General features: G+C 41.8%; 1 non-coding gene across 1 annotated transcript; it reads left to right on the top strand.

Moving 5' to 3' along the window:
* Positions 1 to 9,327: 9,327 nt before the first annotated feature.
* TRNAE-UUC (transfer RNA glutamic acid (anticodon UUC)) lies at positions 9,328 to 9,400 on the top strand. Its single transcript has one exon. It is a non-coding gene; the product is annotated as a tRNA-Glu (tRNA).
* The last annotated feature ends 435 nt before the right edge of the window (positions 9,401 to 9,835 follow it).

Below are 9,835 nucleotides of genomic sequence, written 5' to 3' on the forward strand. Positions count from 1 at the left end.
TGGTCAGAAGCCCAGAGGACAACTTTGGCTTTCAACTGGCATCTGAAGTGTGTGTGTGTGTGTGTGTGTGTGGGTGTGTGGTAGGGGGTGGGACAGACAGTCTTGTAGGACTGAACCCTTGCCCTGTGGAATCTGATGCCATCTCTGGACAGATAGTGTCAGAATTGATTAAATTGATTAAACAGTGGCATCATGAAGACTTGCTTCTTCTTGTGGAGAAAACCCTCCACACATTTGGTGACCAAAGTGTCAGAAATGAAATGCTTTGTGTGAGCAAGAAAGAAGACACATGGGGAAGAAACACACAGAGGAAAAATCGACTTTTCCTTTTACTGTGTTCCAGCCTGAAGACCACTGCCCAGGGGGTCTTTCAGGCTCCAGCATTCCTCCCACTTCTCCATCCCGTTACCTCTTGTTTCTCCTCCATGGCACCTTCTGGGGCACCTGTCTGCTGTCCAGTCTCCTGTGTGGCCTCTTGGCTCCACAGTGATTCTCCAAGGTTCGGTTTCATCCCTTCCCTCTTTTCCAGACAAGCATCTTAGAACTCAGACTAAGTTTAGTGCAAAACCAAAAAAGAATCAGCACACCACAAACAAACATTTATTTTAAGAATACTTGCATAGCATTCCCCTGGTGGTCCAGTGGATAAGAATCCAGCTGCCAATGCAGGGGACACAGGTTTGATCCCTCTTCCAGGAAGATTTCACATGCTGCAGAACAACTAAACCCATTTGCCGCAACTACTGAGCCTGCGTTCTAGAGCCCAGGAACCTCAGCTACTGAGCCTCGGTGCTGCAGCTTCTGAAGTTAGGGGGCCTAGAGCCCACGCTTTACAAGAGGAGCTGCTGCAATAAGCCCATGGACTGTAATGAAGAGTAGCCCCCACCCACCACAACTAGAGAAAGCCAGTGGGTAGCAACAAAGACACAGTGCAACCAAAAATAAATAATATGTGGAAAAGAATAGTTGCTTAGCTCAGTATTAATAGCTCAAAATTAAATAAAGAGGTCATCTTAAGTACCTCAGCAAGGTCCTTTTCTATTAAGTTATCCACAAAGTGGGAGAAAAAAGGTAAATGGCTGCATAAACAGCAACTACTACAATTATAGTAAGAGGCATCAGTTATTGATTACCTACCGTATGGTGAGATCCTGCATACATTAGCTGAAACATTCCTCATAATAAAGATATGCTAGGGACTTCCCCAGCAGTTCCGTGGTTAAGTCTCCACCTTTCAGTTCAAGGGGTATGAGTTCAATCCGTGGTCAGGGAACTAAGATCCCACATACTATGGGGTGCAGCCAAAAAATTTTTTAAATACACTATTGTCAATTTTATCCTCATCCTACATATGAGAAAACTAGGGATCTAAGGGGTTAGATAGCCTGCCTTTATGCAAGTATCTAGTAGGGCTTCGGTTATAACCCATGATGTTCTGATCCCCAAGTTCATGTTAACCATTATGCCTCCTAACAGCAAATACATGTAAAGCGACCATTTATTGCTCATGTGATGTTCCAAGAGTCACTGCCTTCCTGTGCCCTCCACACCCATCCACTGTCTTTGGTCCTTCTCTGTTTGCTCTTCCCATTTTTTTCTTTAGGTTCTTAAGTCTTCTAAAGGCAGCTGTGAGCGTTCCATCATTCCTCCCAGGGTTAAAAAGCTCAGCACACCCTGGTCTGGTGGGAAGAATATTCAGGATTTGGGCCTGTTTCCAATGTCACATTCCATCTCTGGACTATTTTTTCCACTGAAGCCCACACAGAGTAATTAATATCGAATAGTAAGACAAATTCTTCAATAATTATCACCTGGAAAGGAGCCAGTCAACTAGCATCAAAGCCAGACTCAGTGTAATTTGGTTTCATTGAGCTGGACAAATAATAAAGAAAAGAACATTTAGTCACCACTGGAGTATTTGGGCTTTAGTGCAGTCATAAAATCTGGACAATAACCAAAGATAGGAGATAGGAAAGTGCAAGTCTCAACGTGAACAAGGACAGCTAAGCTGAAGCAACACATGAATTGGAGGTGGGACATAATGGAAAATATGGTGTGGCCTGCGGACAGTGGGAAGCTTTATGTGGTTAAACCCACAGATCTTACTGAACTTACATAGGTTCTATGTTGGCAGTCAAAAGGGGCATTTGGATTAGCTGACAATTGTTCTTTTTTTTTTTTAATTGGGGTATAGTTGGTTTACAATGTTATGTTAGTTTCTCCTGTACAACAAAGTGAATCAGCTATATTTAAACATATATCCCCTCCCTCGTGGGCCTCCCTCCCACTCCATCCCCATCCCACCCACTTAGGTCATCACAAGGCGCCAAGCTGAGCCCCCTGTGCTCTACGGCAGGTTCCCACTAGCTATTTTCTGCGTGACAGTGCGTATATATGTTAATCCCAGTCTCCCAACCCGCCCCCTTCCCTCCTCACATCCACACATCCGTTCTCTGCATCTGCATCTCTACTCCTGCCTGCAAATAGGTCCGTCTGTACCATTTTTCTAGATTCCATATATACACGTTAATATGCGACATTTGTTTTTCTCTTTCTGACTTCCTTCATTCTGTTTGACAGACTTTCAGTCCATCCACATCTCTGCAGATGACACGACTTGGTTTCCTTTCACGGCTAATTAATGGTCCATTGTATACAGGTGCCATGTCTTCTTCATCCTTTCATCTATTGATGCTGCTGATTGTTCTGAAATCAGTTCTATTCCAATAGGGCATCATGAAATGAGTGGGACATGAATGGAAAGCCCCATCCTCACAAATGTACAACCAAATTCTCCCCACTAGTTAGTTTCCCTTCTGGATCAGAGCACTCAATGTGTCTATTACAGTGCATACCTTAAGAACATGTTGGAAGATTTCAATGCTATGACCGCTGTCACAGCAAGGGAGGCCACATACACTGCTGTGCCATGGCAGAGAGAACAGCGAAGTCACTTAGAGTCCACAGTTTACTACCAGTTTTATTTTGGATTTTCACTTTTTAAAGAAAATATTTCTGCAAACTTTTCTAATGGTAACTAAAATACATTAGAAAATACATCTTCCATTTCAATGAAGTATTAAATCCCCTATAAAAATCACCCTGACTGGCAAGTGAGTAACTCACTCCAGTTTTTTAAAATTTAGGTGAAAATCACATAACATAAAATCAACCACTTTAACACAAACAATTCAGCCAACTGAATTGTTGGCTAACTCAACACAAGACTCAGTGCAATTTGGTTTTCTGCAGCTGGACAGATGATGAAGAAAAAGAACAACATTTAGTTACCACCAGAATATTTGACGCTGTAATGGGGATAGTAAAAGCTAGACTGTAGTGGTATTTAGTACAGTCATGATATTGTGAGACCATCACTTATATCTAGTTCCAAAACATTTTCATAATCCCCAAAGGAAACCCTGTACCTATTAAGCAGTTACTCCTAAATCTTCCTACCTCTAGCTCCTGGCCACTACCAGCCTGCGTTCTGTCTCAGTAGATTTACCTATTCTGAGTATTTCATATAAATGGAATCATACTATGTGAGACTTTTAGGGGTCTAGTTTCTTTCCTGTATCATAGTATTTTCACGGTTCATCCAGGTTGTATAAAAGTATGTATGCATAGTTCATTCTTTTCTAATGATTGAATAATATTCCATTGTATGGAGACACTGTATTTTGTTTGCCTATTCATCTGTTGATGGACACTTAGGCTGTTTGGGCCATTGTGAGTAACACTGCTGTGAACACACATGTACACGAGTATTTGTTTGAATGTCTGTTTTCAATTCTTTTGGGTATATACCTTGGGAGTGGAATTATAGAATCATATGGTAATTCTACACTAACTTGTTGCTGCTAAGTCATTTCAGTCATGGCCGACCTGTGCAACCCCATAGACGGCAGCCCACCAGGCTCCTCCGTCCATGGGATTCTCCAGGCAAGAATACGGGAATGGGTTGCCATTTCCTTCTCCAACGCATGAAAGTGAAAAGGGAAAGTGAAGTCGCTCAGCTGTGTCTGACTCTTAGCGACCCCATGGACTGCAGCCTACCAGGCTTCTCTGTCCATGGGATTCTCCAGGCAAGAGTACTAGAGTGGGGTGCCATTGCCTTCTCCACTAACTTGTTGAGGAATTGCCAAAACATTTTTCACAGGAGCTGCACCATTTTACAGTCCCACCATGTCTCACTTCCTTCACAGCCTCACTGATACCTGTTATTTCCCCTTTTTGTCAGTGTTGGTTTTCGTTTGCTTCTTTGTTTTTGGTTTGGTTACAGCCATCCTAGTGAATGTGAAGTGATGTCTCACTGTGTTTGTGATTTGCCTTTCCCTTCTGACTAATGATTTTGAATGTCTTTGTGTGTGTAGGTTGGCCGTTTGTACAGTTGACCCTGAGATTTTGCATATGCAGATTCAACCAACCTCAGGTCATGTAGTACTATAGTAGGAATTTATTATTTTTTTAATCCATCTATAAGTAGACTCCACAGTTACACCCATGTTTTTCAAGGGCTGATTGTATATCTTCTTTGAAGAAGTGCCTTCAAGTTGTTTGCCCATATTTTAATGGTATTGTTTGTAATTCACTTTAAAAGTGGTGTTGGGGACTTCACTGGCAATCCAGTGGTTACGATTCTGGGTTTCCAGTGCAGAGGGTGCAAGTTCGATTCCTGGTCAGGGAACTAAGATCCCACATGCCACATGGTGTGGCCAAAGAAAAGAGAAAAGAGTGATGTTTATTGCTTCACAAAACTATTCACAGTTGGTATCTTCTACTTTTGGGAGAGCAGTGAGGATCAGCATATTGACTCTATCTCTCACCTTGACCCTATCCTAAGAGATGCCATCCTCTGATCCCAATCCCATAGAAGAACCAAGCTCACATTCATTGAGTACTGACTATGTGCTGTGTGTAGGTGTGTGTTAGTTGCTCAAATGGTCCAACTCTTTGCGACCCCATGAATTATAGCCCACCAAGCTTCTCTGTCCATGGGATTTTCCCGGGCAAGAATACTGGAATGGGTTGCCATTTCCTTCTCCAGGGGATCTTCCCAACCCTGGGATTGAACCCAGATCTCCTGCATTGCAGATATATTCTTAACCATCTGAGCCACGAGGAAGCCCCCTGTGTGTTTCCTATGTGCTAGACACTGTTTTAAGTGCTTTTACTTTATTAACAGGCTTCCTTGGTGGCTGAGTGGTAAAGAATCCACCTGCCAATGCAAGAGACATGAGTTTTCAGTCCCTGGATCAGGAAGATCCCCCGGAGGAGGAAATGGCAACCCACTCTAGTATTCTTGCCTGGGAAATTCCATGGACAGAAGAGCCTGGCAGGCTACAGTCCATGGGTTTGCAGAGTCAGACACAACATAACAACTAAACAAAAACAACCTTTATTAACTCATCTAATCATTATGAAAATTCAATGCAATACATTTCATAGGGGAGAAAACCAAGATTTAAAAGGCATTAAGTGACTTTGCTTCAGATCCTCTAGCTAGAAAGTGGTGAAGCTGGGATTTAAACCCAATTCAGATGACAGGCATCAGGAGAGGGACAATGTTAGACTGAGTCAGTCCTCAGCTCACATCTTTGCCCTGTTTCTAAAAGGTGGTTTCCAGGTCAGTTTTTACTCCAGAATTTTTGAAGGTTATGAGGACAGGAAGATGAACTACTTTGAACAGAACTAAACTTTCTCAAGACAGCAGCCAGCATGTGAGAGCCTTTAAATTTTATCTACAAAAATAGATGTGGGCAAAAATAAGCACCCCTGCAGGTAAAATGGACAAAGTTTAGTGAAAAATGGAGAATTTTCAGTAATGAATGGGATTAGTGATAGAGGACATACGAAGAATAAGGGTGCAGCTTTAAGAGGACTAAAACCAGCTACTCCATGAAGAGAACTATGACTGTTCATTCCACTGTCATCGGGAAAATAGGTGAACCGACTGAATGCCTCGTAAAAGTCACTGGGTATAGGGACTTCCCTGGTGGTCAGGAGCTAAGACTCTGTGCTCCCAATGCTGGTGGCCCAGGTTCCATCCCTGGTCAGTGAACTATTAATAGATCGCACATGCCACACTAAGACCCAGCACAGCCAAAGAGATAAACAAATATTTCAAAGGTCATCAGTAGAAAGATGGTACTGATGAATCTGTTTACAGGGCAGCGGTAGAGACACAGACGTAGCGAACAGACTTGTGGGCCCAGGGCACGGGCCAGGAAGGAGAGGGTGAGACGAAAGGAGAGAGCAGCGTGGAAACATACACGCCACCATATGTAAAACAGTCAGTGCGAATTTGCTGTTTGACTTGGGGAGCTCAAACTGGGACTCTGTGACAACCTAGAGGGGTGGGATGAGGTGGGAGGGAGGCTCAAGGAAGAGGGGACATATGTATACCTATGACTGATCCATGTTGACATATGGCAGAAATCAACACAATAATTTTCCTTCAAGTAACAATAAATAAAGTGAGAAAAAAATAAAAAGTCATCAGGTGTAACCTAAAGAAAACCAGGGCACTAAATTTGCTCACCAGGGATTTTTTTAAAAAAAGAAAGCTCATCAATCTGTTCTATACTTAACACAGAAGAAAAAGTCAAAAAGTCAATCCAATTACATGGAGAAAAGTTTTTTTGTAACTAGGTTCATTAAGCACAGGATGTGCCCAAACTTCTTCCCAAAAGTATGCTAAGTAGCCTTTGAGGATGTTATTGGGACAATGAAATGTATTAATAAACCTAAAAACTTTAATATGTTTTAATATGAGTGAGTCATCAGCATGAGATACATGTTATTCACCCCAAAGCTGTCTTTCCCGCACCCACTTCCATGCCTTTACTTCCTCCCTATCCCTTTCTTTTAAGTTTTTTCTCTCATTAAAAATTACTTATAACTTTTTAGCAAGGATTGAAGTCTATAAGAAAATGTCATAAACTGGAGAACCAAATGCCAGGAGATAGAATGGAGTTTGGAAAACAATACTGATTTGGAGCAAAGAACAGAGTAAAACTGGCAAGGAACAGGTTGAGAGCAAATTGCTCTGGAGTTTGAGTTTGAATTTGTGGTTCACGCCTGATATTAACTGGACTTTGTAAACAACCAGGCATCTAGCATAAAGACTCTCATTTTTGAAGTATCAGTAGGCCTAGAACAAGTGGATGTTTGACCAAGATACATGTTAGAGACAACTATGAAATTCACAACTACCCAAGCAGATACAACTCAGGGAAAAGGGCAAACAGCAGTGAAAGTTTCCTCTTCTTTAGTGAAATCGCCTGTTATTCCATTAGGCATGTCAAATGATGCTCTTTTCAGAGCCTGTTTCATCGACAGGTGGATAGATATGATCCATGGGAAAGTTGCTGGAGGGAAGAGAGATTGCTAGACAGAGAGTTAGGAAAGCTGTCCCTATGGAGTATGGTCTGGAAAAGGATCTGTAAGGAAGAGTCAGGGGTGATCAGGCAGGAAGGATGTGGGAGGCTCTTCCAGCCGTGGTGGGGGTAAGAACAGAGACATCCTGAGGAACCAGGGGAAGGTCGAGAGTGTGTCTGCTTGGGAAAAATGAGAAAGGGAGCTTGATGAGAGAGTCGCAATGTCACGTGCACAAATGCAGAGAAGAAAGCGGACTTGTGAGCAGGAAAAGAGAGGTGTGCCCGGGTCAGGAAGCCTGGGAGAGTGAGATATTCCGGAGCAGCATTTTGGACTCAAAAAGTCAAGAGCATTGTGCTGCTAAGAGTGTGAGTGAAAGCCTGCAGATAACCTTGACAAGGTCTGTCCTTTGAAACAGGTCTCTGTTTGAGTCAGCACGTGTTGGAAAACTTCAATGCAACAGTAATCGACACAGGTTAATTATCATCCCCTTCTCTGTGATGTATTTGGCTGGCAACAAGAGGGGTTAAAGACCACTGCGTAGAGCAGTGGTTCTCAACTTTGGCATGGGTTCTGCCCCTCCCAGAGGACACTTGGCAATGTCTGGGAATAGTTCTGCTGGGAACTATTGAGCGGTGGGGGGCAATGCTATTGGAGTCTAGTCAGTAGAGGATAGGGTTGCCACTAACCACCCCCCAATGCTCAATACACCCCAGCAAAGGTTCATCCAGTCTAAAATGCCAATAGGGCCAAGACTGAGAATCTCTGGAAGAGACTGACATGTCTTTTTCTTCCCAATGCTCCACATGCATGCACGTACACACATACTCACACACACGTATATACACACTGAATTCAGGAATCCACTCTGAGCCCCAGATGTCAGGGTGTTGGGTTGTCATCTGGAGGCCAGAGAGTGACTGAATAATGACAACAAATATAGCTTCCCATTTTGAGTATCACATGCTGGTTGCCAGTCTTGACACCTCTCTCATTTAATTCCAGCAGCAGCCTTGCTGGTTAGGAACTTACATTTCACTTTCACGGAGGAAGAGGCCGAGACTGCAAACTCCTGTAAGACAGGGACCGCATCGCCCTTGTCTTTCAAATTCAACTCCTGACACGCGGGTTGACACCCAGTAAATGTTTGTTGAACGACTACTCCAACCACTCCAGTCAGCTTGCAACACAAGGTTTTGATGATTCAGAAGGTCTGGTGGGGGCTTCCACTCGGCACTTCTGTTCCTCAAAAGTGTTGGCACAGTTCTTCAAAGCCATCACTCTGCCGAAACATCAGGTTTTGGTTACTTCAGGCATGGTACTTGGCGGCTGGCACCAACAGATGAAGAGAGTCATGATATTTGTCAGAAGAGAACTTGATGGAGAGACAATTTTCTCTGCCCTTTGATATGCTTCTATTTTTTAAATTCAAAATAACAATCGACATCTTAAGCACTTTTAAAATTTTTTACATTTTTCAGCTTTAAGTAAACATTTATTTTATAATTTTTATTGAAATATAGTTAACTTATGATGTAGCATTAGTTTCAGGTACACAGCAAAGTGATTCAGTTATACATATACATATAAATAGATATATATTTTATACTCTCTTCCATTATAGATTATTATAAGATACTGAGTATAGTTCCCTGTGCTATATGGTAGGCCCTTGTTGGTTATCTATTCTATAGACAGTAGTGTGTATATGTTAATACCAACCTCCTAATTTATTTTAATTGCCTTTTCCCCTTTAGTAACCATGAGTTTATTTTCTATGTCTGTGGGTCTATTTCAGTTTTGTAAATAAGTTCATTTGTGTGTTTTGTTACATTCCGCAAATAAGAAATATCATATGATACTTGCCTTAAAAACTTAAAATTTTTAATGAACATGTTTATGTATTATTTTAAAGTAAAAGTTAATTTAAAATCCAGTCAAGGGAATTCCCTGGTGGTCCAGTGGTTAGGACTTTGCACTTTCACTGTGGAGGGCCTATGTTCGATCCCTGGCTGGGGAACTAAGATTCTGCAAGTCATACAGTGTAGCCAAAAACTTTTAAAAATTAACAAATAAAAATAAAATCTAGTCAAGAAGAGGAGAGAAGGAAGAGAAAGAAGCAAGGTGTTGTTCTAAATATATGATCAGCCCATTGTTTCTAAAAGAAATGGATGATTAGAAAGTTGATCTTGGAATTAAAAACAAACAAATACATCCTTGACTCAATAGTAGGGTTTTTCTTTTCTTTTTTGTTTTGCATTGTTATGTATAGTACAAGTGAAAGAAAATGGTTTTGGTAGCTCTTGGCTTGATGGTCACCATGGAAAATGATTTTGGAATGTTAGTGATTGCAAGAGATTGTTTATCTCATTACTTTCACCCTGACCAAGCCCACATCTTTTCTCTAAAGCATGTCTTATTTTTAGAGTTGATAAATCAAATGTATTGTCGAGAT

Source organism: Ovis aries, chromosome 9 (assembly GCF_016772045.2).
Source record: "Ovis aries strain OAR_USU_Benz2616 breed Rambouillet chromosome 9, ARS-UI_Ramb_v3.0, whole genome shotgun sequence".
NCBI lineage: Eukaryota > Metazoa > Chordata > Mammalia > Artiodactyla > Bovidae > Ovis > Ovis aries.